This window comes from Podarcis tiliguerta (genome assembly GCF_965153285.1).
Source record: "Podarcis tiliguerta genome assembly, chromosome: 13".
NCBI lineage: Eukaryota > Metazoa > Chordata > Lepidosauria > Squamata > Lacertidae > Podarcis > Podarcis tiliguerta.
In genome coordinates this window covers 49,524,272-49,550,118 of record NC_139546.1, presented here as the reverse complement: position 1 = coordinate 49,550,118, position 25,847 = coordinate 49,524,272, and the positions used below count along the sequence as shown (strand labels likewise).

The 25,847-nt window shown below is 54.2% G+C and overlaps 1 protein-coding gene across 8 annotated transcripts in view; it reads left to right on the top strand.

Annotated features, from left to right (window-relative positions):
- KDM6B (lysine demethylase 6B) overlaps window positions 1-25,847 on the top strand; it is a 100,227-nt gene that overhangs the window by 11,315 nt on the left and 63,065 nt on the right. For 2 of the 8 annotated variants that reach the window (XM_083410021.1, XM_083410014.1), the window contains exons 1-2: window positions 12,604-13,065; window positions 24,015-24,144. The exons of 1 other annotated variant lie outside the window; for it this stretch is intronic. The gene's annotated coding sequence lies outside the window, so the exon portion shown is untranslated. Of the gene's footprint in view, window positions 1-12,603; window positions 13,066-13,246; window positions 13,820-15,437; window positions 15,514-24,014; window positions 24,145-25,847 lie in introns of those variants that run through there. 5 more of the 8 variants (XM_083410020.1, XM_083410022.1, XM_083410016.1 and 2 more) reach the window with 4 other exon arrangements.

Sequence of the window (25,847 nt, the reverse complement as noted above, 5' to 3'; positions counted from 1 at the left end):
CCCTCTGCGAAGAAACCTTGCTCTTGTGTTGAGCAACGGCCCGCACAGCTTGCGGGGCAGGTGTGGAGAGCAAGACTGAACTGGATCGGGTCAAAAGATAAGGCCTGGATCTGGGAGCAGTACGAGCTGGAACTGGAACCTGCAGCTCTGGGTAGTGCCGCCTAGTGGGACCCCTTTCCTCAGCCTGTGTGGTTTTTTTCCCGTTTGTGTGTGTGCTTGGCAGTTCACTCGCTTTGCAGCTGGGAAGAGCCTGCTTTAGCTTTGCACATCTTGCTGCCGCGTGGTAGATTAGCTGCTGTGGAAAGTATCTGTGTGGGATATTTAATGCTTTGCTAGTGATGCACTGACTCCCTCAGAAGGTGGACTCGCCTTCCATGGAGGCTTTTAAGCGGAGATTGGATGGCCGCCTGTCATTTGTGATCTAGTTGAGATTCCTGCATTACAGAGGGCTGGACTAGATGACCATTGGGGTCCCACTAACTCTATGATATCAATTTAGCATCCTTTCCCCAGTGGAGGAAGATAGCTTGCCTTTGCATCTAGTTTTCTACACCTGGGGGAGGAAGTGGGAAGAAAGTGCTGAGCATAATTCACGCTGTGCTGAATCCCTTTGACCCAAGTGCTAGCCCTGAAGCATGTGCAGAGAGCATTGCTCCTTCCCCCTGTCAGCCTCTGAGTGTGTGCAGAGTGCATTGCTTCCCCTGTCAGCCTCAAGAGTGCGCACAGAGTGCATTGCTCCCTCCCCCATTCAGCCTCTGAGTGCGCACAGAGTGCACCGCTCCTTTCCCTGTTAGCCTCTGAGTGCGTGCAGAGTGCATCGCTCCTTTCCCCATTAGCCTCTGAGTGCGTGCAGAGTGCATCGCTCCTTTCCCCGTTAGCCTCTGAGTGCGTACAGAGTGCATCGCTCCTTTCCCCCGTCAGCCTCTGAGTGCAGAGTGCATAAGCCTCTGAGTGTATGCAGAGTGCATCAGTCGCTCCCCGTTAGCCTCTGAGTGCATACAGAGTGCATCGCTCCTTTCCCCGTTAGCCTCTGAGTGCGTACAGGCTGCATTGCTCCTTTCCCCGTTAGCCTCTGAGTGCGTACAGAGTGCATCGCTCCTTTCCCCCGTCAGCCTCTGAGTGCAGAGTGCATCAGCCTCTGAGTGCATGCAGAGTGCATCAGTCGCTCCCCGTTAGCCTCTGAGTGCATACAGAGTGCATCGCTCCCTCCCCCGTCAGCCTCTGAGTGCATGCAGAGTCTATCACTCCCTCCCCATTAGCCTCTGAGTGTGTGCAGAGTGCATCGTTCCCTCCCTGTCAGCCTCTGAGTGCGTACGGAGTGCATCGCTCCTTTCCCCCGTCAGCTTCTGAGTGCGTGCAGAGTCTATCACTCCCTCCCCCATTCAGCCTCTGAGTGTGTGCAGAGTGCATCGTTCCCTCCTCCTGTCAGTCTCTGAGTGCGTGCAGAGTGCTCTGCTCCCCCCCTCTGCTCCCCCCCAGCCCCCACCCTCCGGTCATGCATTGAGGCTTGAGCCCCAGCGCCTCTTATTTGCGGAAGGGGGAAGCGATGGGGGTCGCACCCCTGCTCTCCCCGCCTGTGCCTTGCCAAGTCGGCTGCAGGACTCAGAGATTGGGCTTGGGGGGGGGGCGAGGGAGCAATCTGCCCCCCCCCCCGCACACACATGGCCGCTCAGCTGGGGTGCTTGCCCTGTTGCTATGGGAACAGCGGCAGGAATGTTTGCCCTCATCTCCAGCCGCCCTATTAACTTTTCAGGGATGCTGACATCACCGGGCGCGGGGGCCAATGGCGGCTCTGCAGCGGGGCCTGGTTGCCGGGGCGATGGGGAGGGCAGGCCTGGAACAGCTGCCAGGAGATTGCACGTGTGCGCACACACATCCCACAGGGCACGCCCGGACACGCTCCCTCACGCATGGAACACGCCTGCACACGCTAGCCCGCATGGCCGGGGAGGGGGAGGGGAGCTGCGATGTGCGCGCATGGCAAACATGCGCCAAGCGCATGGTCCGGGTTAACTCTTTGCACGCCAGCCTGCAGTTCCTGTGCGGGGCGCATGGGAACATGGGAGGCTGCCTCCTGCCGTGTCAGTCCACCAGGGCCCCATCGAGCCTAGCTTGGCTGCACTGGCTGGCAGCAGCGGCTGAGGGAAGTCTCCCCCTAGAGCTTCCCAGGCCGTGCCACTTGAGCGATCCAAATATTTCCATTATTGATTAAATTTGTACGCCGCCCTTCGTTTGTTGATCTCGGAGCGGTTGGCAGCTTTGAAACGCAAGATAAAAACACAAAATGCATAATAAAAACAAGGAACAGAAACAAAACAAAAGAAGAACGCCCCCGTCCAAATATCTGAAAGGCTGCAGGGTTTCTGGGATTACAAACCATTTTTGTTTGCAGGCCCCATTGGCGAAAGCGTGCCTTGGGTTACAACCTGTTTTGGTTTACAACCGGACCTCCGGATTGTGGTTGTAAGCCAAGGTATCACTGTATTTGTCCGCTACGTAAGTAGCCCCCATTTTTCTCCACAACAACCCTGTGAGGTAGGAAGGGCTGAGAGAGGCAGCGGCTTGGCCCAAGGTCATGACTTGAGGGGGCATTTAACCGTGGTCTCCCCCATTTCTCTAACCCAGGGGTCAGCAAACTGTTTCAGCAGTGGGCCAGTCCAGACCTTGTGGGGGGCCGGACTATATTTTGAAAAAAATATATGAACAAATTCCTATGCCCCACAAATAACCCAGAGATGCGTTTTAAATAAAAGGACACATTCTATTCATGTAAAAACACGCTGATTCCTGGACCATCCGCGGGCCGCATCTGGCCCAGTCGGCTTCTAAATCTGGGCCAGGCCTTAGTTTGCCTTCCCATGCTCTAACCACTGGGCATCTTGCTTGTGCGTGACTTAGGGTTCAACCAATTCTTCCCATTGTAAACTGGCTTAAGTGATTTCTAATAACTTATATTTATATTGTTTTAATTCTCCGTTGGACCTTATTGCAAAAGTGGATTAGAAACCCTGTAAAAGACAATGTCACTGCCTTTCCCCCAAAGAACTCACAACAACCCTGTGAGGTAAAAAGGTAAAGGGTACAGGGACCCCTGACAATTAGGTCTAGTCGTGGCCGACTCTGGGGTTGCGGCGCTCATCTCGCTTTATTGGCTGAGCCAGCGTACAGCTTCCGGGTCATGTGGCCAGCATGACTAAGCCGCTTCTGGCGAACCAGAGCAGCGCACTGAAACGCCGTTTACATTCCCACTGGAGTGGTACCTATTTATCTACTTGCACTTTGACGTGCTTTTGAACTGCTAGGTGGGCAGGAGCAGGGACCGAGCAATGGGAGCTCACCCCGTCGCGGGGATTCGAACCGCCGACCTTCTGATTGGCAAGTCCTAGGCTCAGTGGTTTAACCCACAGCGCCACCCGCATCCCTGTAAAAGACAATGTCGCTGCCTTTCCTCCAAAGAGCTCACAACAACCCTGTGAGGTAGGTTTAGGCTAAGAACGAGCAGTGTCTGGCCTGCAAGTTCGCACCCAGTGAAATTTGTGTGACCGACTTGGGATTTGAACCCTGGACTTTCCCAAGTCCGTGCTCTAACCACTACACCACAGTGACGCTCAAGAGCCAGCCGGGAAGTCCAACCACATGTGGAGAATGAGTGCCACACTGGCTACCGCAATTTAAGAAGGATGTTGACCAGCTGGAAGATGTGCAGCCAAGATGATGGACGGTCTGGAAACGAGGCCTGATGAGGAACGGTTGAAGGAGCTGGATATGTTTAGCCTGGAAAAGAGGAGACTGAGGAGATACAATCGCAGGGGTCGGCAAACTATGGCCCCGGGGCCAAATGCGGCCAACCAGGAAGTCCCTGCAGCCAATCCGAAGCCTCGCTGCCCGCGCGCTGAGGTAAACCCAGCGCGACCATGGACAGAGAGGCCGGCGGGTGGGCGGGCAGTGGGTCTGGGCTGCGTCATGGACATTGTGGCGGGCATGTCGAGGAGCTTCAGCCGGAGCTTGGGGTGTCTGCTCGCCCCGTGCCTGGCTCGGAGCTGCTGCTGGTGGCGCGCTCGGAGGCCGTGCTGGCAGGCGCGGCCTACCCGCCGACCTGGCCTCGGACGGTGGGCCGCAGTGCGTGGTGCACGCTGCCTGGGAGCTCTCTGGGGATGGGCCGATGGAGCGGCTGGCGCTCATCAACAACGCCGGTGAGCGGGTGGCGCTGAGACGCGCTCCTGAGCGCGTGCAGAGTGCGTTCCTCCTCCAGGTCCGGAGGCAGCTGCGGGACCGGCTTGCAGGGTATTTATATTTTTCAAAATATACTCCGCCCCCCCCCACAAGGTCTGAGGGACAGTGGACCGGCCCCCTGATGAAAATGTTTGCTGACCCCTGATCTAAAGGAGCAAGCGTGTTTTCTCCTGCTGCGGAGGGTAGGACTCGAACCAGCAGCTTCGAGATTCCAACTACACATTGGGAATAGCTTTTTGAGGGTCTGAGCAAGGCAGGACGGACTCCGTCGAAAGGTGGTGGACTCTCTTTTCTTTGAGGTTCCTCAGCAGAGGTTGGACGGCCATCTGTGGGGGATCCTTGAGCTGTGATTCCTGGGGTTGGGCTGGATGACCTCGAGGGGTCCCTCCCACATCGGAAAGGCTGAACCTTTTGCACTCTGGGTTAATTAATCCAGAGTAGCTGCCTCCCTTGTGATGGCAGGGGCGACTGGGATGCGTTTGGGAGCGAGGGGAGCCCAGAGAGGGGCGTGCGGCTCTGTTTCATGCAGACACACCTGCAGGTGGTTCCTCTCTGGGTGCTGGTTTTGAGAAACATCTCTCATTTCAGGTAGCCCATCTGTTTCCTCAACATCAAGGCAACCTGCTTTCCCCCCCCTCAAATCCCTTTGCGGGCAGGGGGCTGGTCTCCTGAACTACCAGCCGTTTTCACTTGCGGTCGTTCGCCCCTGGCTTTCGCTCTCTCTTCCGAGTGTGCATCTGTGTGTCGCTTCATAGAACTGCCGCCTTGGGCGGGAGCTCCAGGGTCATCTAGTCCAACCCGCTGCAACCACAGGAACGTTCCGCCCGATGTGGGGCTCGAACCCACGGCCCTGAGATCCAGAGTCTTGGGTTCTACCGACTGAGCTACCCCAATCCCCCAGAGTTAGGGGCTTGTAGTGATTTCCTTCTGAAGCGGGTCTGGGTTCGAGTGCCGTCCCTACGTCGGGCGAAGAAGCCTTCCCTGGACACCCAATAGGTTTCCTGCAAAATAATAATAATAATAATAATAATAATAATAATAATAATAATAATTTATTTGTACCCCGCCCATCTGGCTGGGTTTCCCCAGCCACTCTGGGCGGCTTCCATAGAAACAAAAAATACAGTAAAATATCACAGATTAAAAACTTCCCTGAACAGGGCTGCCTTCAGATGTCTTCTAAATGTCAGGTAGTTGTTTATCGCTTTGACATCTGATGGGAGGGCGTTCCACAGGGCGGGCGCCACCACCGAGAAGGCCCTCTGCCTGGTTCCCTGTAACTTGGCCTCTCGCAGTGAGGGAACCGCCAGAAGGCCCTTGGAGCTGGACCTCAGAACGACAATTTAAACAACAACAACAAGCAGGTTTCTAATTCCTTTCCAGATATGCTCTGCAGAGCTATTCCTCCCATCTCTGAGCAAGGCACACCACCCACACATTTTGCTGATTTTGAGGCCCTTCGAAAACAAACAAAACCATTATTTTCCCCCTGCATACAATTTTGGAGAGAGTGCATAGAAAAACATCTCATTTCTTCTTCTTCTTTGTTCAGAGGGGCTCAGTGCTTGCTTTCCCTCCCAAGTTCCTGTTGGCAAGGTCTCACCATCTTGCCTGGTGAGAGCCTGCTTTGGTTTGGGGTATTCTACTGCCGCAGCGCAGCGCCTTAGAGCAACAGTTGCCTTGAGTGCTGTCTTGCCTGTTGCTCTGTGTTGCCTCTGGTCATCTATCTATAGATAAAAGTTTCGGGCGGCATATGTCCGTTGGGTTGGTGTGTTTGACAGCTGATAGCTACGTGCAATGGCAAAGACAGGAAACATAGTTTGCCACACTTTTTGAATTTCGGATCTGCCACCCCCCCAGAAGGGGAGGTTGGGGGGCATGCTTCCTCCTCCTGCCCCCTCACCACATGCCCACCCTAAAAATGCCGCTGGTATATTTATAGGGCTGGCGAGTTATCCTTTGACTTCCGCTGGGCCCCTTTGTGGTTAGGGGGCAGGTTTGTGGGGCAGGGATGGGTGGGTCTTCCTTGCTGAAGCCTGTGTCCCATGCTAGTTGGCCCTTGATTCCAATGAGCAGAACTTTGCTCCATTCACTCCAATAGGCCTACTCTGAGTTGGACTAGCAATAGGTGCAGCCCTGAATTTCTGTTCCACGAAGCACCAGCCATGGGAACTTTCAGCCCTACCTTCTGCGGCACGGCACAAGTATTCCCATTTCACAGGTGGGGAAAACTGAGGCGAGCTTTTGGATCTGAGCCTTGCCTCTGTTTTCCAGGTCTGTTGCCCATCTCTGTAGTGCCGGCTTGGCAGAAGCCTGAAATTCTGAAATGAAAGGGGTCTAAATATTCCCCCCCCCCCATTGCCTCCTTTCCAAAGCTCAGGCTAATTGCTACCAGAGGCGGAATTCCAGGGCCTGGAAAAAACACAGGCAGGGTTTCCTGGCTGGGTTGTGAGTTTTCTGGAAAATTGGGACGGGGTATGAAAAGGCAGGTGTATGTGCCGCACAGAAACTTAAGCAGAGCAAAGGATTCTGGGAGTCACGCCAACCCTCACAGTGTGTTCTATAAGCAAAGGTGGGCTGGCTCACTGGGCTGTGCACCAATGCTAACCACCCCCCTTTTTTGCAGGGCAGGGGTCCCTCACCGGTCCTGTCAGCCGCTCCCCCCACCTCCAAGACCTCTGACCCCTTGGAGCCAGCAGCCCCTGCCAATCTCCCCAAATACAGCAAGTTCAATTCTTATCTGCCTAGCTCTACGGTTTCCCTGCGATCTGAGGGGTGGGTGGGGGTATCTTTTTCCCTCCTTCACAATATCCCCACCACCACCTTTCCTTGCTCCCATTTCACAGACCTGGAGGACTGAGCCCATTACAGGGAAACCTCTTGAAACCTTCTCGGCAGTTGCTGAAAGATTCCCAGCGACACCTCTCTGCAAAAGCTGCAAATAAATTTTTTAGCAGTTTCCGAGAGAGAATTTGAGGGGTGGGGAGTCTCAGAGAGGCAATGCGTGCAGGGAAAACCCAGTTTTGAACCTGTTCTGCTCCTGGAAGCGCTCCCATTGGCTGCCTGGGTTGGGTCCCCCCTCTCTGCCCTGATTGGCTGCCCATTGCCAACATGACAGGCTGCCAGGGGGTCAGCCCACAGTGGCACAGCTGTGGAGGGGTGGAGCGCCCTCCCCCCCCCCGCTTCGTGTGACAGCCTTGCGCACTTCTGCTCTGCTGCACGTAATGGGGGGGGGGGTTTCCTCTCTGCCTTAAAGGGGAGGAAGCTTTTGGCATCTCTCTCTCCCCCCCCCGGGAATTACAGGGAAAAGGGGGCTTTGGAGAGGTGCAGGAATAGGAAAATATAATTTGAGTTGGTGGGCGGGCTTGATGGCTCAGGATTTATGCCTGAGCAGCTTGTTGCCAGAGAGTCAGGGTGTTAGAGAGTCAGGGTGCTGGCTCCCCGGATGCCTGGGTCCTCTGGGAGGGAGACCAGGGCCTCGGGAGGGCATGAGGGCATGAGTCACCAGGTGCAGCCCTTGCCGGGAGAGAGCTAAACACCTTTTTCTCCCTCCCCTCTTTCTCCCCACCTTGCCTTTACAAGTCAGCTTATATAACGGCTGCTGCTCTTAACTTGTCCTCAGCTGAACTGACTGTCTCTCTGTTCTCAATGGGGGGGGGGAGATGAGGGGGTGGTTGTGGCAGCTTTGTGGATCACGCTGTGGGGAGGGGGTGGGAAGGAGGGAGGGAGGGAGAGAGAGAGAGATAAAAAGAAACATCCGCTGCAAAGAAAGGAAATCTGGGTATGTGGGTCAAGGTTCTACTGCTCCAGTTTTTAATTTCCCAGTTTCTCAGCACCTTTCCTAACCTCCCGGCCCCCTCGCCTCCCTACGTGGTCTTGAAAAAGCACATTTATTTGCTCTCTGTGTGTGAGAGAGCCAGGATAGTTTGCAAATCTGGAGCCAGCCCCCGCAACGCAAGGCCACAGTGACCTCTGTCAATCCTCTGTGCCCGGCCCCCTGGCCTGAGGTCACGTCTGGAGTGGGTTGAGCCATATTGCAAACGTGGACCAAAAGAGCTGCGTGTGTGGGGGGGGGGGGGGAGATCCAGCTTTGCCCCCTTCTTTTCACTATCCCTAGGGTGGCGAAACGGCCCAAAGTGAGGTTCAGAGGAACGGCACCAATGCGAAGCCTGAAAAAGCAAGCCCCCATCCTACCCACACACCCCCCAGAGAAGCAGGGATTGCAGCCATCTCTGCTTTGGAAATAAAAGCAGCCAAGCCGTTTTGCAAAACGGGGGTTTTGGCGTGTGTGTTTTTGGTGCGCGGCGGTCTGGAATTGTGCCGGGCGGGGGGAGCACTGCAGAAATTTGCGTAGGGGTGTCCTGTCTGGTGTGTGTAGATTGGGGGTGCAAGAAGGCAACAGAGCAAAAGCAGCGGTGGGGTTTTCGCTCCACCCAGAAGCCTCTGGTGCAGCTGTTCCTCTCTTCCTTGTGCCGCGAGGTCAGAGGTCGGGGTGAAAGGTCGCTGGAGATTACGCTGCCTCCACACGTGCCCTCCGGCAGTTGCCGGGTAACGCAGGAGGACCCCCCCCCCACTTGCTCCGCTCTCCATTCACGCTGGAGCTATAAATATTCTCCGGGTTCCCCCTGGGACCTGTCTTGCTCAATTGCAAAAAGAGGGGGGGGGCAGAGGCTGTGTGTTCATCTCCGTCCGGGGAAGACGGGCCTTCTCACACAAGGGGCACGCTCAGCACCCTCCCAACAAGACTCACTTCTCCGAGTTGCCCACAAAGGCTTGTCCCCACCCACTAGGCCCCACTACCCTCCCTCCACCCACCAGCCTCTGAGGTTGGGACCCAGGACTCTTGCTCTGCAGCTGTCAAGCCTGTTTGCTGTGGAGTGGGGGAACTTAAGAACGTGAGGAAAGCCGGCTGGATCAGGCCACTGGCCCCATCCTGTTTTCACAGCGGCCACCCGGGTGCCCTTCGTGGGAAACCCCCCAGCAGGATCCGAGCGCAAAAGCCCTCCCCCCTGCTGTGGTTTCTGGCAGTCAGAAACATCCTTGCTGCTTCTGACTGGGGAGGCAGAGACCCCTCGCCCTTTTCCTGGGATGGTGGGGCAGCAAAACTTTGATTTCTGCTGGGCTGAGGGGTGCCTTCCTGGAGGGGGCGGGCAGCAGGGTGAGGAAGCTAGCCTTAAAAAATCAATAAACGGCCTCAAAGGCCCTGTATACCTGAAGGAGTGTCTCCACCCCCATCGTTCTGCCCGGACACTGAGGTCCAGCACCGAGGGCCTTCTGGCGGTTCCCTCACTGCGGGAAGCAAAGCTACAGGGAACCAGGCAGAGGGCCTTCTCGGTAGTGGCACCTGCCCTGTGGAACGCCCTCCCATCAAAGAGAAAAACAACTACCAGACTTTTAGACGACATCTGAAGGCAGCCCTGTTTAGGGAAGTTTTAAATATTTAATGCTGTATTGTTTTTAACACTCAATCGGAAGCCGCCCAGAGTGGCTGGGGAGGCTCAGCCAGATGGGCGGGGTATAAATAATAAATAATAATAATTATTATTAAATGCATATGGTCACCCACAGCATAGGCTGAGATCCATTGCGATTCCTGCATTGCAGGGGCTTGGAATAAATGACCCCTCAGGGTCTTTGCAACACAACAAGTTCCATGATTCTATAAGGACGCTGAGATGATGGTGATGATTTATTTGGTTTCTATACCGCCCTTCCTCAAAAGAACTCAGGGCAATTCACAAGATAAAAATACAAGGTAAAAACACAAATATTGAAACCAAAGCAACAAGACATGCTTCCGCTTTGCTTCCCTGTGTGCCCCCTGCTTTCTGGGGACGCCCCATTTAAAGAAGGCTTTGAGACACATGTCCCGAGCAAATGGAAATGTGTGACCTGAGCAGTGGCACACAGACCTGGCAGAATTTCCACCATGGTGGGGAGAGTCTCTCACGCTCCGGTCTCGCTTGCAGGTTTCCCATGGAGGCATCCGGTCGGCCACTGTGAGAACAGGAGGCTAGCCTGGATGGGCCCTCTCTGGCCTGATCCGGCAACCAACCAGGCTCCTCTGGCGTTCTTGATCTCTGCACCCGTGTTTCCCCGGTGCACATGTTCCTGGATGCTTCGAGCTGCTGTTTGGCTAATGCACATGCCCACAGGCTTCTCAAACAGTGGAGGAGGGGGGGCGTGCATGGCAGTGCACCGCTCAGAATCCATGTGGCTACTTTTGAGTTTGCACATGGCTACGCGATGCAGGTCAAGTGCTGTGTTTCCTGCAGACAGAGAGTGTGAGGGTCCTCAGTGTCTCTCTTGCACACGGTCTTCCAACCTGGACTGTCCTCCACCCCCCGCTGCACTGATTCAGAGGCGGTTGCCGTGTGTGTTAGTGTAGACATCTGCCTCCCATCTGTGTTTTCAGGATGGTGATATGTGCTCTGGGGGATTTTTGGTGGTACGGAAAAGTTGTGCGGGGCTCTCTTGCCCCATTTCTGCATCCCAGGACAAAACTGAGGGATTCTAAAAAGCTCAGTTGGTACAGCGTGAGACTCTTAATCTCAGGGTTGTGAGTTCGAGTCCCGTATTGGGCAAAAAGATTCCTGCATTGAAGCGGGTCCGACTAGATGACCCTCAGTGTCCCTTCCAAAGCCTACTAAGGTTGCTCTGAGGTTCTCGCTGTGAATCGTGGCGCTTTCTTTGTACAGTCATACCTCGGGTTGCAGACGCTTCAGGTTGTGTTTTTTTTTTGGGTTACGGACCTGCCAAAACCTGGGAGTACCAGAACAGGTTACTTCTGGGTTTCGCGCATGCGCAGAAGAGCTAAACCACACTTTGCACATGCGCAGAAGCGCCAAATCGCAACCTGCATGTGCGCTGCGGGTTGCGAACATGCATCCCGCAGGGATCATATTCGCAAACTGAGCGTCCACTGTATTAAACACTGTCGCTTGGTAAATAGGTGCTGGGATGTGGGAAGGTGTGGTCCAAACTTGCGCAGATGTTTGGTCGTGGTTATGGTGACAATGAGGAAAGTGCCTTGCCAGCCAACCGGCCAGTGAAACACATGGGGTTCCTGCCAGATTCTGGAGGCAGCAACTCAGGGAGGAGAGGGCCAGCACATCGGATCAGGGCGGTCTTCCTCTTACTTTTTCTCCCCCCACAACCCGCCCCATGCTGGAAACTCCTTCCATGTGCCCTTGACGTTGCCAGCAGGAGGAGAGAGCATAGTATGCGCCAGATTGCCAGATATTGCAAGCAGAACAGATTATGCAAGTCACAGATTGTAGCAAGCCTCCATCCTGCTGCCAGGGTCTGAAATTTTGAATTTATGTTCGTGTGTGTAGGGGTGTGTGGTAGTGTTGGGAAGTTTGCCCTGGCCTGGGTGCTGATACATACGTGCTGTGTCCAAGGTCTGGAGCCAGACCAAGAGGGCAAAATGTTTAGAAGGCAAGGCAGACGTATCTGGAGACAAAAACAAAATGAAGTTAAGGCGGAGAAACTGTTGTGCGTTTCAAAAGGGATGTTTGGAAAGTCGGAGATTTCGGGACGGGCATTTCCGAGAGTAAAGGGGAGATGTTGAAAGCTAGGGGACCCCACCCCACCTGAAAGTTCACCTTGCAGCCGTGAGGATTGTGCAGCCAGGCGCCTCTCCCGTCCGCGCCGTCAACGCGCAGGTAACCCAGCCGGGGCGCAGAGCGCGTGGCTGCTGTTCGCGGCCACTCCGGTCCGTCCACCTTGCGCGCCCACCCGCCGGCTGGAGACCCGCTTGGAAAGGCGCAAACCCCGGCCAATTTCCCTACGTGCTTAAATCCTCCATCACCCCCCCCCTCCGTGCCCGCCCGCTCCTCTCCTGCAGCGGCCTCCGTGCGCCCCGCCGCCCGTGCGCCCTCCTGCGCTGCGCCCCTCTCCAAATCGCCGTCGGGTTCCTTAACGCACTCTCCACCTTCCCGAGCCATTTGCGCCCTGCATCCCGCTCCGCGCACCTGCCCGCCTTTCCCCCCACCACTCCACCCTTTCCCCCCTCCAGGAATAATAATAATAATAACAACAACAACAATTCGCTGCTTGCAAAAATCCACCCCCGGCGCCCTGCCTTCTTGGCTCTTGCGCGCCTCTCTCCTCTTCGCTCGCTCGCTCGCTTCCTTCCTTCCTTCCCTGGCGCTCCCGGTGCGCTTCCACCAGCGGCCTCTCCGGCGCATGGGAGCATGTGAGCGAGGCTGGGAACATGGAAGTGAGGCGGCCTTTTTGCCGGAAAGGGAGGGGGGCGGCAGGAGGAGGCGGAGGCGGAGGCGGAGGGATGTCTGGGCTCGGGGAAGGGAGGGGGGCCTGCGAGGGGGTTGGGCAATGAACACAACCCTCATTTCTTTGTTTGAGTAGAGACCGAGGGAGGGGAGGGGGGGCGCTGGAGCGAGCCGAGGCAAGCAAAGCCCAGCCATCGAGTGTGCACGGGAGTTTTAGTACAGAGAGCTCTGAGCGCCCGAAACCCTGTGGATTGATCCCAGTTGGCACTAAAGTCTGCTCCCCAAAGAAGCAAGATTGGCCATTTTTTCTTTTCTTTTCTTTTTTCCCCTCTCTCTCCTCCCCTCCCACCCCCCAATTTCGATTTTTTTTCTCACCCCTTCCTCTCCCCCGTGGGGTGCTGATTTATTTTTTTTTGGTGTGTGTTTTTTTGGGAAAATTCGCCAATATCGTACATTTTCTTCTTCTTCAATTTTTTGGGTTTTATTTTTTATTTTTTGGTTTTTCCATCCTTCCTCCTGGCCGGGCGAGGGGAGAGCCCGAGGAACAAAGCCCTCCTCCCTCCCCACCCTCGCAACCTTAACAGTCCCCTTCCTGCAGGTAACGTTGGATCCGCACCCCCCAAACCCCCCATTTGCTGTCTTGTGTCTGGTTCCCCCTCCCTCTCTCTCTTTTCTCCCCTCCTTCTGCCAGTTTTCGGGGATCTCGCTGTAAACGTGTGTGCGCTGGTGTGTGTGTGTGTGTGTGAGTGAGTGTGCTGGGGGGGTGTTGCAGCCTCTGTGTGTGTGTGTGTGTGTGTGTGTCTGGTTGGAGGCGAGCTGCGTTGTGTGTAAGGTCTTTTCCTGGCTGCTACCGCTGGCTTTGTTATCTTGCCTGGAAGAGAGAAGACGAGCGAGGAGGAAGGGAAGGGAAGACTGGCGGAGGAGGACGACAGGGTGGGGGGGAGCCCAGTCTGCCACAGGCCTGGCGGACTCCTGCGCTCACCTTGCATGCCACCTTTAAAGGAACAGGCGTCAGGCCAGGGTTCGGCAGACAGACGGACGGACGGCACACTTTTGGAGCGAGCTTCCTGCAGCAGCACCCCTGGACTTGCCCAGCTCCGGATGGGCAGCCTACAGAGCCGGCCTCCCTTGGCGGAGTAGGGCGCAAATGGACTGGAGCTGGCCAGACCCTTCTGGCCGAACCGGAGGACGGACCCACGCCGCAGGAACGCGATGGAGTTTCGCTGGGTCGCGGCTTCACCCTGAACGCAGCTTCTGTGGCCTGGCTGTGCCACCCCTGCCAGATCGGTAGATCAGAAAGGAGCTCGTGGCAACAACCTGCTGGGCCCCGAGGCGATGTGGTGGTAGAGGAGGTACAACAGAACCCCCAAAGTCCCTCCGGCGGTTTCTGCAGCTGGAGCAAATTGGGGGGGGTGCCCCAGCTTGGTGGGATGAGGACCTCCGCTCAGGGCGCCTCCGTTGACCTGCACACATTGCGGCATGGAAGTAGGACTTTGTATTTTTTTGGTGTGCCCACTTTCTTGGAGGTCGGGACACCCAAAATCCCCTTCCGGCGAGCGTGGAGATCAGCTTGGCTGTTATGTTGCTGATCTTGCCTGTTTTTTTACGGCTTGGGCCGAATCGCGGTTGGGAGTCAGAGGCCCAGACCCTGATCTGAGGACGTCCGGTCTCTTAATGTGTCCCTTTTTGGGGGTGATGGCGCAGAGATGTCTTTGGGGGAGTTGTGGCAGAGCAGAGAGAATACCCCTGGCTCTTGGAGCTGCTGGGAACAGGCTTGCGGGGCGGGGAGCTCAGGCACAGCTGCCGTGGCCTGCCTTTTAACTGTGCAACTTTGCACAAACTCTCCCCAACCCCCACCCCCACGGTCTCCGCTGCGCCCAGATCCTGGTTCCTCCAGACTGGGCAGGATCTGACCCCCTGTGCCAGTTTGAAAAGCAGCGCTTTTCCGTCTTCTGTGGGGCAAGGCCCCAGAATTGCTGGGCTCTTGTGTGGCTTTCTTGTTTCCGAAGCAAGTGTAAGGGGGTTGTTGTGTCTCTATAACAGGCAGAGGGGACCCCCCCCCTTCCGCCTGTGAATATTCAGAGGGGGCTGCGAGTGGAACTGATTTGAGACAAGTGTGTTCCCAACTGCTGGGGGAAGTCAGGATTGAGTTGCGATCTGTGGGGTGGGAAAGGCCACGAATCATATGGGGGCACCCTCCTGTTTGGGGGTTTGACCGGAATGTGCATTTTGGGGGTGCCAAGGGTGGCACAGAGGTGTTTGTCAAGGGGGGGGGGCGGACACCCTCGGTGGATTCATTTTTCTTGAAAGAGCAAGTGCAGAAAGTTTTGAGAATAGTAAGTGGTGGTGAGGAGGTTGGATCCAGCAACTGTGACTTTAGTTGAGTGTGTGGGGCTGCAATCAGTTTGCAATAGACGTTCATGGGGGGTGGGGTATGACTTGCAAGCTCCAGCCCCCTTGCCCTTAATGGTTTTTTGTGGGGGGGGGGGAGTGTGTTCCAAGGTTAAGAGTTTTGAAACAAAGTCCATACAAGACTCGGTTTTCGGGGGGGGGCTCTCTCTTTTTTTACAGGGGGGTGGGGAGACAGAAAGTTGAATCGAGGATAGTGGCAAGGCAAGCAGCTTAGATAATCTGCATCTGTTTCCTCTGAGGAGCTGATAGCATGGCAAGCCTCTTAGCCTTTGCTGAGCCTTGTCTGCCAGGAAGTGAGCAGGGTGCAAAGTGGAGAGAAAGAGTGCCTCTGAGAGCATACAGAGTGTCTTCCGGCTGCCACTGAGCGCTCGCAGCTGGACGCTCCCACTTTGGGGCCAGGGTGGTGGTGGAGGAGGGAGATAGTTGTACGCATTGGTGTGGGTTGGGGGTGCGAGGAATAATGTGAAAGGGGAGCATATTCCAATGCTTACCTGCAGCTCCAGGTGCTTAAGTGTGCGCCTGGCCCTTTAAGAGTGCCCAGGTGAAGCAGGACAGGTGCGCTGTGATGAGGGTGGCACCTACTGGCTGACAAACGAGTCAAGCAGGCGGCAGCTAGCGCAGAAAGGGAGCCCAGGTGAGGCCACACAGCGCTTGGCTGATTTTTTGCCCCCTGTAAATATATATCTTTTGTTGTTTTCTTCCTCTTCACTGTGCTGAATAGGGCAGGTGTGTGTGTGTGATCGTGTGTGTGTACTTATTAGAAGAAATGCTTTTCGTTTTAGGTGCATTTGAGCGAGGCATAAAGGGAAGCTCTGGCTCCGTCTCAGAGTTGGGCAATCTTCTCCGGCTGAGAAAACCCCGACTTGTGAATGTTTGGCACTGGCCCCTGGTTTTTAGGGGGAGCTGGCCTGTGTGGCGGCCCTGCTGGGGTCGGCCGGTCGCCCTGGCCACACTTTTGTGCCCAGGGGTCATTGCGTGTGTCCGTCTAGATGTGTTGTCCGAGGGCATTGGCTTTGGGGGTGGGGGTCCTAGGTGGGGGACGACGATGCCCTGCCTGGGTATGAATGGGGACCTCTCCACCTCTTCCCCCACACCCCCACTGCCCGGCCTGCCTCACACTCTCACTTTCCCCGAAACCGTGTCACATGGTCTCTCCTTGTGGGTTGGCTCAAAGAAGCAAGGGCTGCTGGGAGCCAGGACACCTGGGTTCTATCTTTGCCCAGCTCCAGGAAAAGGGATTTATGTGGGCTTGCCGAAATGAGATTTTGCAGGGAAGGTTTTGGGGGTGCCGGGTAGGTTTGGGTGCTTCGGTCCTCCTGAACACCAAAGTGGAGGGCGGAAGAGATTTTATAGAGACAAATGCCAGAACTCCTGGGTTCCTTGGGAGTGGAATAGTTGAGGTTTCGGCCAAAGGAGGTGCCTGGGAGCCAGAACGAACCTCTTGGCGTGTTTTTCCTGAGGAGAGAGAGAAAAAGAGAAAAAATCGGGGCGGAAAAAAAGTTTGTGGGGGCCTGGAAGTGTGCCTGTGATCTGGGCCGCCCCCACAATTGTGCCTCTGGGGGGTATTAATGAACAGCCCCCACCCTGCATCTTCCCCCTTCCCTCAGTCCTTGTTTTAAAAAGGACAATTTGGGGTGTGGGCTTTTGGTTAAACCCTCCCCACACCAAAACCCAGCCCATGCTCCCCTTCTCCCCCCCCCCACACCACTTATTTCATAAAACGTATATACTGCTTGATTGTAAACCCCTACCCATAAAACCTCAAAGTGTTTCACATATGAGACCCCCCAAAAAAAACCTTAGCGGAAAAACTCTCCCCTAAAATACTCCTTCGTAGAGCCTCACTGCATAGGAATCTCCAGATACCCCTGTTAAAAATATATTTTTAAAGCCCTCTGACCTCCCTCAGCCCCAGAGATTAGGACTCCCTACCCCACCCAAAAATGATAGGCCCCCATAGAACAGTTTAAACTCCCCCCCCCTCATTTTTTATTATTATATCAGCCTGCTGTTTTCCCCCTGTTTGTTTTCTCTGGTGGGGAATTAAGATGCGGGGGGGTCTGATTCCAGGGAATTGGGGTGTCAGGAGGGTTGAACATACACCCACTTTCTACTGACCCCCCCAAATTTTTTTTGCTTCTTTCTGGGAGGCAGAAAGTTAGCTGTTTAGAATTGAAACCCCAAATTTCTTCTATTCGTTGGATTTTGTGTGTGCGTGTATTTGCACCTGTGTTGATAATATATTATATACATCTGGTGTTTCCTTATGCTCTTCTTTCCCTCCCCCCCCGTTTGGAAAACCACTTCCGTGCAGGGGAAGGCGTGGAAATTTCACACAAGGTGCTACTTGTGAGGAAGGAAAGTGTGTTGGCTGTACCTGGTCGCTGGTTACTCAGGGCTAGGGACTTGTGAGATCCTGCCCTCTCTCCTACACAGAAATGTATATGATATGTATTTCAGGCTCTGAGGCAGGGCCTGGACTCTCCTCAGGGGCCTTGGAGTAAAAAAACAATAACCCAGAAATCGTACCTCGGGTTAAGAACTTTGCTTCAGGGTAAGAACAGAAATTGGGCTTCGGCAGCAGCAGGAGGCCCCATTAGCTAAAGTGGTGCTTCAGGTTAAGAACAGTTTCAGGTTAAGAACGGACCTCCGGAACGAATTAAGTACTTAACCTGAGGTACCACTGTAGATTTAAAGCAATATTATAGGATTGCAGAATTGTAGAGTTGAAAGGGACCCAAGGGTCATCTAGTCCAACCCCCTACAATGCAGGAAACTTTTTGCCCAACGTGGGGCTTTTTAAAAAAATACAGCTTTACACAGCCATGGCTTCCCCTCCATTCAACAACTCCTGGGAACTGTAGTTTGCTAAGGGGTGGGGAGAGTCACCGGGAGATGCTTATTCCCCCTTCCCAGAGCTACAGCCCCCAGTGTTTCTCGGGACTGTTAGACCACTGAGGACTGAAACTCTGGGAGAGGCATAGGGGTCCCTGAATGACTCTTCTACTCTGAACCAATGCAATAATTCCCAGGATTCTTTGGGAGAAGCCTGGACTGGCATGACAACGGCTTTAAATGCATAGTGAAGTTGCGGCCTTGCGTTAGTAATAGCGGGGGGGACGGACCCCCAAACTGGGGTTTAGGTTGAAATACCGTATTTTTTGCTCTATAAGACTCACTTTTTCCCTCCTAAAAAGTAAGGGGAAATGTGTGTGCGTCTTATGGAGCGAATGCAGGCTGCGCAGCTATCCCAGAAGCCAGAACAGCAAGAGGGAGAGCTACTTTCACTGCGCAGCGATCCCTCTTGCTGTTCTGGCTTCTGAGATTCAGAATATTTTTTTTCTTGTTTTCCTCCTCCAAAAGCTAGGTGCGTCTAGTGGTCTGGTGCGTCTTATAGAGCGAAAAATACGGTACCTTGGCTGTTGTTTTTTGTCTTGCTTTGGGGAGAGAACAGGGGTCTGTGTGTAAAGTTTCGGTGCATGTTAGCCAGAGCTTAGCTTACAACCCTGCTCCTGTTGTATCACAGGCATGGCCAGCTAATGCTTTGGACTACAACTCCCATCAGCCCCAGGGGCTGATGGGAGTTGTAGTCCAAAACATCTGGTGGGGGCGGTCCCAGGTTAGTGAAGGCTCCTCTAACCCACCAGTGTGCCTGTGGGCATCCATGTGCAGAGAGCAATGGGGCAAAGCCCCAGTGAAGCTTGCGGAATTGGGGGTGGGGAACCTCAACCCTGGAGTCCTGTTTTCCTGTCACAAAAACCTTCCAATATTGATTTACTTGCTGCATCTGTACCCCACAATTTTTCCTGTTAAGGAGGACCACCAGGTGGCATAAATGGCTGGCCTGCGGTTAATCCCACACAGCAACCCTGGGTTAGGCTGAGAGAGACAGGTCACCCATGTTGAGAGAAGACCCTCAAAGTAGATTGGGCGAAAGGTTTGGGTTTGTATTCATTATTTTTATTATTTTTTAGTGAACGACTGTGGCGGCTGACATGAGCCGGCAGGAAGAGAATTACCTATACTCATATCTGCTAGTGCAGATCTTGTTCCAGGGTGCAGAGAAGGAGAGATAAGGACCCCGGAGGCTGCCCTTGGCTGGGGGGGGGGAATGCACAGAAACGAGAAAAACCACCCTCATAGGGGTCCTCGAGGCGGAGGTGCCCGAAGGGAGCATCTGTGTGCGTGGAGAAGGTGGCGCATGGCTGCAGTTGTCTGCCCCGTCTTGCCAGCTCCTCCTACCCTTACCTCTGCGCTTTCCCTCCTCTGTCAGAGGCAGCGTGCTGGGAAATCGCAAATGCGCTGTGAGGCCGGAAAGCTGGACTAAAAGTGGGCCGCTAGCCCGATCCAACCTGTATATGTTATGTCCCCCCCTAGTAGAGAACAGTTATCGTGTCAGGTGCTGAGGTAGGCAAAAAAAAATTAAAATCTCCTTTTTGGGCCAGTTTGGGCTGGTGTAGAATGTGTTGCCTGCTGCATTTGCAAAACGCAACCCAAACTTCGCCCAGCAAAAAGAGATAAAATAAAATAAAGCAAAGCCTGATTCCGGGCTCCTCCCCTTTCCCAGGGGGCACTCATTGTGGGCCAAAAATACCCGCAAGGGTCCCCCTGCGCCAGCAGGCCCAGCTGCCCGCACCAGGGTGGCGTTACATCATCAGGCGCTGCGGATTGCGGTCTCTTGCATCATCGGGGCAGGACACCAGCTGCTGCGCCGTGGAAGCACACGTGGGGCCGGTTTCGCTCTCTCTGCTTCCCAGAGAGGCCAAATCCCCAACCTCTTGGCTCTGTTGCTTCTCTCCCCCCCCCCAGCCTAATTGTGTATTGCCAGAAGGCGGCCCCCCGCCATTCATCTGACACAGAATGAAAATACAGTGGTGCCCCACAAGACGAATGCCTCGCAAGACGGAAAACTCGCAAGACGAAAGGGTTTTCCGTCTGCAGAGGCGCTTCGCAAGACGAATTTCCCTATGGGCTTGCTTCGCAAGACGAAAAATGACGAAAATTTCCGGGGGGGGTTTCCGCTCCAAAACCCCTTTTTCTGAATCGCTAAGCTGCTAAAAGCATTTTAGCAGCAAAACCGCTAATCCCCCAAGCCTTAAAAAGCCGTTTTTAGCCCTTAAAATGTCAATAGCGCTAATAGTGCTACTCCGTCAATGAGATTGCTTTGCAAGACGAAAAAACCGCAAGACGAAAAGACTCCCGGAACGGATTCTTTTCGTCTTGCGAGGCACCACTGTAGAACTGTCCTGGAAGCATTTTTTAAAAATCTGGGTGTCCCAAGGATGTTTGCGTGTGAGTGTTGAAGGACTCGTGGGGCCTCGCAGGCCCCAAAGCGGGCGTATTTTTGTTTTATTTTTTGTGGGAAAGGGCACTTCCAAATGAATGGGGAGCGGGAGATGGGGAGCCTACCCTTCCGTACGGCAAACGGCGAAACGTTGCGCATTGAAGCGCATGAAACCCCAGTGATCACGTTGGGAACGAATGGCGTGCTGTGAGCAAGATTAGAGGTCCCACTGCAGGGAGGAGCTAATTTGCTAGGTGAGGAAAGCAGGGCAAAAGTGTTCATCAATTTTTTTAAAAAAAATGCCGCCAGTTGCTTGATTCTTAACTGGTTGCCGTACTTATTTCCCACTTTTTGTGCGCATGCTTACACGTACCGCTCGCTTCGGTGGTTGCGAATACAGAACCAGAGACAGGTGGAACGTGGCGGTTTGTCATGGACTGTTTGGTTTGGAGTAAAAATAAAGTGGTTTTCCTCTTGTGCCTGGAGTATTTGGTCGCAATGTCTCAACGGATGCCCGTTCTTTATTGGTTTAGGAGCCAGTGTGGTGCAGAGATTAACAGTGTCGGGCCACGACCTGGGAAACCAGGGTTCAAATTCTCACTTGAAGCTCGCTAGGCCACCTTGCACCGAGCCACAGTCTTTCAGCCTAACCTACCTCGCAGGGTTGTTGGTGGGGGTGAAGTGGAAGCGAGAGAACGATGCACACTGCGTTGAGCACCTTGAAGAAGAAGGAGAGGAAGAGTTTGGATTTGATATCCCGCTTTATCACTACCCGAAGGAGTCTCAAAGCGGCTAACAGTCTCCTTTCCCTTCCTTCCCCACAACAAACACTCTGTGAGGTGAGTGGGGCTGAGAGACTTCAAAGAAGCGTGACTGGCCCAAGGTCACCCAGCAGCTGCATGTGGAGGAGTGGAGAATCGAACCTGGTTCCCCAGATTACGAGTCCACCGCTCTTAACCACTACACCACACTGGCTCTCTTGGGGGAAAGGTGGGATACACCAAATTTTTTTGCCCTATAAGACGCACCAGACCATAAGACGCACCTAGTTTTTGGAGAAGGAAAACAATAAAAAAATATTCTGAATCTCAGAAGCCAGAACAGCAAGAGGGATCACTGTGCAGTGAAAGCAGCAATCCCTCTTGCTGTTCTGGCTTCTGGGATAGCTGTGCAGCCTGCATTCGCTCCATAAGACGCACACACATTCCCCTTAATTTTTAGGAGGGAAAAAATGAGTCTTATAGAGCAAAAAATACGGTAAATGCAGGAATGAGTAGTAGTGAACACCTGGAACGAGGTCTGGGTCCTGTTTCTGGGTTCCCTGGAAGGGGTGCAGCAATCTGGTGGAATTCGAGCCTCAAGCCCGGCCTGTGGAGAGCAGTGCATTCTGCATGCGGTCAGAGGCACGCCGCTTTGTTGCTCCACATGTCCTCAGGGCTGACATGGGAGCAAAAAGTTTGGATTCTGGGAAGATCCAGCCAGAGTTGAATCCCATCTTGCTCTTTGGAATTTACTCAGATGGTGCAAATAGGGTGTTTTGCAGAGGGCCAGAGGAAAAGGTCCCTGCCCCGAAGGAGCTTACAGTCTGGAATTTGACAGAGAGGAAATAACAGAGGAAGCTGCTGTTTCAGTTTAATCATGTATCTAAAAGGCTACTGTAGTGGGGTGCATTCTGGGGGTGTGGCGGGAAGGGGGAAGCACGGGGTGTGGGCTCGATCCTCAGCCCGGGTTGCCGGAGAGACCTTGGCACCGTCTCCAGCTGCTCCACCCTCCGGAAAGGGATCCCCCCAGCCCTCGTGGGCGTCTGTGAAGAGCCCCCTTGTGCTGGCTGGAGTGGACCCTTCTGAATGTCCATTGTCTCGACACACTGGGGCCTTTATCTCTGCCAAGGCTGATACGCAGTCCTCGACGCACCATTTCTGCAGACTCTCCCCAGTTAACGGCCATTATGTCATTTACGAGAGCATCCCCGTTAATGCCTTTTTAATGCGCCATTCTTCTGCAGCCTGGCTTGTTCCCATTTTACAGATGAACCGAGGGATTGCCTGGGCTGCTGCTGCTGCTGCTGTGTGTTCTGCAACATGACGTTGATGCAACAACTGCGCATTTGTGGCGAAATCATACCGAACCATGCACCCATTTGTTGTGCTTTGCGGGGTCTTCTGCAGCGCAGCCGCGGTGCTGACTTCTTGAGGGGTACCCTTGCGCCGTAGCGGGACATGGGCGGTGTGAGGAGTTACTGGGTCTCAGAAATGAAGCAGTACGCTATTTGAAAAGCAACTGTGGTGAACAGATTACGCCAGTAGGTTTGCAAGAAGTTTTGTAAGGTGAATTATTTGAAATATTGCAAGAAAGGGAATGCGGATAATTATTAGTCAAGGGTAATTAAAGGCAATAGGAAATTAAGAAATGCACAACAAGTGATAAAAGAACGGAAAATCATCAGAGGTGTTGACGGAAGTCTAAAAATATTGTATAAGATGAGAAGTTACTTTGTATGAATGTTGGAATTAATATGTTAAAAAATAAAAAAGTATAATAAAGAATAGTGGAAATGAAGCAGTACGTCTGCCTTCAAACTCTTGCAAGCGCAGGAAGTCTTGAAAACGTGCAGCCGCCCTGATAGGACCAGGAGCACAATTCATCATCAATGCACGCTAAAAGGGCATCTGAAGGGTTGCTCTCAGCTGTGAAGCAACTTTTTCGTCACAGAGGTGAGACCGGAATGCCAGCTCTGTCTCGCGCTCTCTCGCCCGCAGGTGCCCGGTTCCAACTTTCCCCTTCAACCTCCTCTCTGGGTTTCCCCCGTTTTGAATGAGAGTTTTGACACTTTGGTGACTAAGCTGCTTCAGCAGAAGGCAGGGCAGGTTCACCAGGGCTGTGGTTTTGTTTTTGGCTCAGCCCTGGAGGGAATATCGCCGGATAAGTTGGGTCAGGTTTGTTTTTTCGCAGGAAGTGCATAGCCTGCTTCCTCGCGAGACTCTGGCTCAGCGGTTCCAACAAGGAGAGGGCAGGTGTGTGTGGATTTTGGGGTTCCCCTATCATGGCACCTTTAGGGACACCCGGCTTCTCACGACTCCCTCCTCGGGAGGAATGCGCAACTGAAATATCAAGCGTGCATGTCCTGGGCTGCAGCCTCCGGGCTTCTGATAAGTTGCAGCTGTTGTCTCCTTGGAGCTGCTGATAAAGGCAGAGGCCTTGCAGCTTTCGCTTGGGGCGGCCAGCTGCCGAGGTGAGCCGGGTGCAAATCCTGCAAGGGTTCCTCTGGAGGAAAAGAGCGCAGGGAAGGTTTGGGGGAAGAAGGGCCCTTGCTGGCGGGCAGAAGATCCCAGGTTTGACCCTCAAAGGCTAGGCGGGCTTTTCCTGCGTCCTCTTGCGAAAAGAACATATCCGCTTCGGAGTGAGTTTCCTGGAGTTCAGCAAAAAGCTCTCTTTCCCTTGCACCTCCCAAAGGTGTCCCGGCAATTACGGCGAAGCGCAAGGAGGTGCAAGTTTCGCTCGGTTTGCACATCCCCCCCCCTCCCGTGGGAGAGCACTGGAGTGGGGGGGTCTGTGTTTCCTCTGGGACAGAGGCAGTTTGGCACATAGGGGAATTGCGGCCCTTTCTGGAGTGGGGCATGTCTGCAGAGCTATGCAAGAACATTGTGTGTGTGTGTGTGTGTGTTTGGGGAGTTGGATGCTCTCTTCAAGTGGGCAAGGATTTGAGGTGAATAGGTGGTGTCACCCTGTGGTATTTGATGATTCCCTGAAAATTCGCAGTGTTTGTGTGTGTGTGTGGGGGGGGAATTTCTGACTCTTCAATCAAAGCCTCCTTCGTCCTCTCTAACTCCTCCTTCCTTCCTTCCCTGCAGGATTGGGTCCCACACCATGGCTGGAGCGTAGTCAAACCCTCCCCCCCACACCAGCCGTGTCTCGCAAGGGCCCGGCGTGTGGGGGGAGTCAGCCAATGAGAAAGCAGCGACGGGACCCCCCCTTCCTTTGGTGAGTGGGCCGGTTTTCAATGTCCTCCCATGAATGAAATTTTTATGCTTTATTTTTTTTTTTGCACTTTCCGGTTTGGCCCTTTTCACCATTTTTTGGGATTTCTGTGTTTTGTATTGTTTTTTCAGTCGGCAGTGGGGGGGGGACTGTATTTGGGGGTGGGCAGGGCGTGGGTTCGACCTTGAGGGTTTGCTGAGTTTGGGGGAGGAGGTTTGCAGTTCTGGCGCTTACTACGCAATAACGGAGCAATGATTGGGGGCCTTTTCCCTAGCGACGGCCACGGTCCCTTCTGAGGCAGCCTTTCGGGGGCCACAGAGGGCGTGGCCAGAGGCAAAGGTGTTCAGGCTATAAATGTGACTTTTGCCTTCCGCGCATGCTTGCGCATCCAGACAAGCAAGAGGCCTTCTCAAGGGTTCACATTCCAGCTGGGCAAAAATCTTTGGGGTGAAAAGCTGAGCTGGTGAGGGGTGTGGCGTGTGGAATGTTCTGGGGGCCTGAAGAGGTGGCCTCGAGGGGCCGCACTGGACTGCTTAGGCCTGAGATTTCTCGCCTCTGCCATTGAGAAGGATACAGTTGGGCATATCAGAAAACATGGCTTTGTGTGTTTGTGTCAGACAGTGCTGTGGAGGAAAATCTCCCCCTTGATGCACATTCTTGCGTTGCGAGGCCGTGAAACGAGCGCTCGTTGCCTCTCTCTAGGAATACGGAAAGGCCAGCCTCTTTGCGCACAGTTCTGCACATTGCACTTTTATTTTTATTTCCCCACAGCTGGGGACAATAGCTGGGCGCCCGCGCGTTGCAAAGACACACAGGCGCACATACGCAAAAGCAGATTAGCTCTGCCTCTCTCGCTCTGCCCTTCCTTCCTTCCAGCCTGCGAGGGGGCCTGGCGGACCAGGCTTGGACCTTGGCACAATTCCCCCCCGCCCGCCCGCCGCGCATCTTTGGCAAGCTGCCAGTGTAGCAGCTGGGCATGTTGCGAGGGGGGGGGTGGAGACAGAGAGCGCAAGGGAGGCGGAACATGGAGGGATGTTCTCTCTCTCTCTACGCAACCACAAGGAGGCAGAGACAGGGAGAGAGAGAGAGAAAGAGAGTCTCACATGCGCCTCCTCCAAACGCCCAGCCACAGCTGTGACCTTAAAAGGCTCCTTGTCGGAGTGAACGCTTAACCCCACGCTGGCTGCTTCTCGGGGGCCAGGCCCACGGACACAGCCTGCCCCCCACTCGCCTCCATTTTTTTTTTGCTACCCTCCCCATAGTCTCTTTCGGCCCCCCAGTGGCTTCTGGGTTTTACAGAAGGAACAAAGGCTCCCAGTGGCGTTATGACTATTGTTATGAGTTCGTGTGAGACAGCGGTTTGCTTTATCTGCACTTTCCCCCTCTTGCGTCACAGAGGCGGGCGAGTTTGGTTTGTGCGTGGCTTCTGCCAAACGTGGAAATGTTTTCGTACGGCCGCAACATGGCCGCCCTGGATGTGAGGGGGAGCGCCCCTCTGTCTGGCGCATGCCCCGCCTCACGATGGGCCTTGCGGCGCTGGGCCAGGGTCCTAGGCGCCACAGAGCATTGTGGGATTGATGGCGCGCTTGGCCTGTTCACCTTGTGTGATGCTGAGCTGCCGGCAAGGGCCTTCTTCATGTACACAAACACAAAACAGTGAGCTCCTGGGCCCATGCCCAGCCTCCGTTTCCGCTACCTCAGAATCC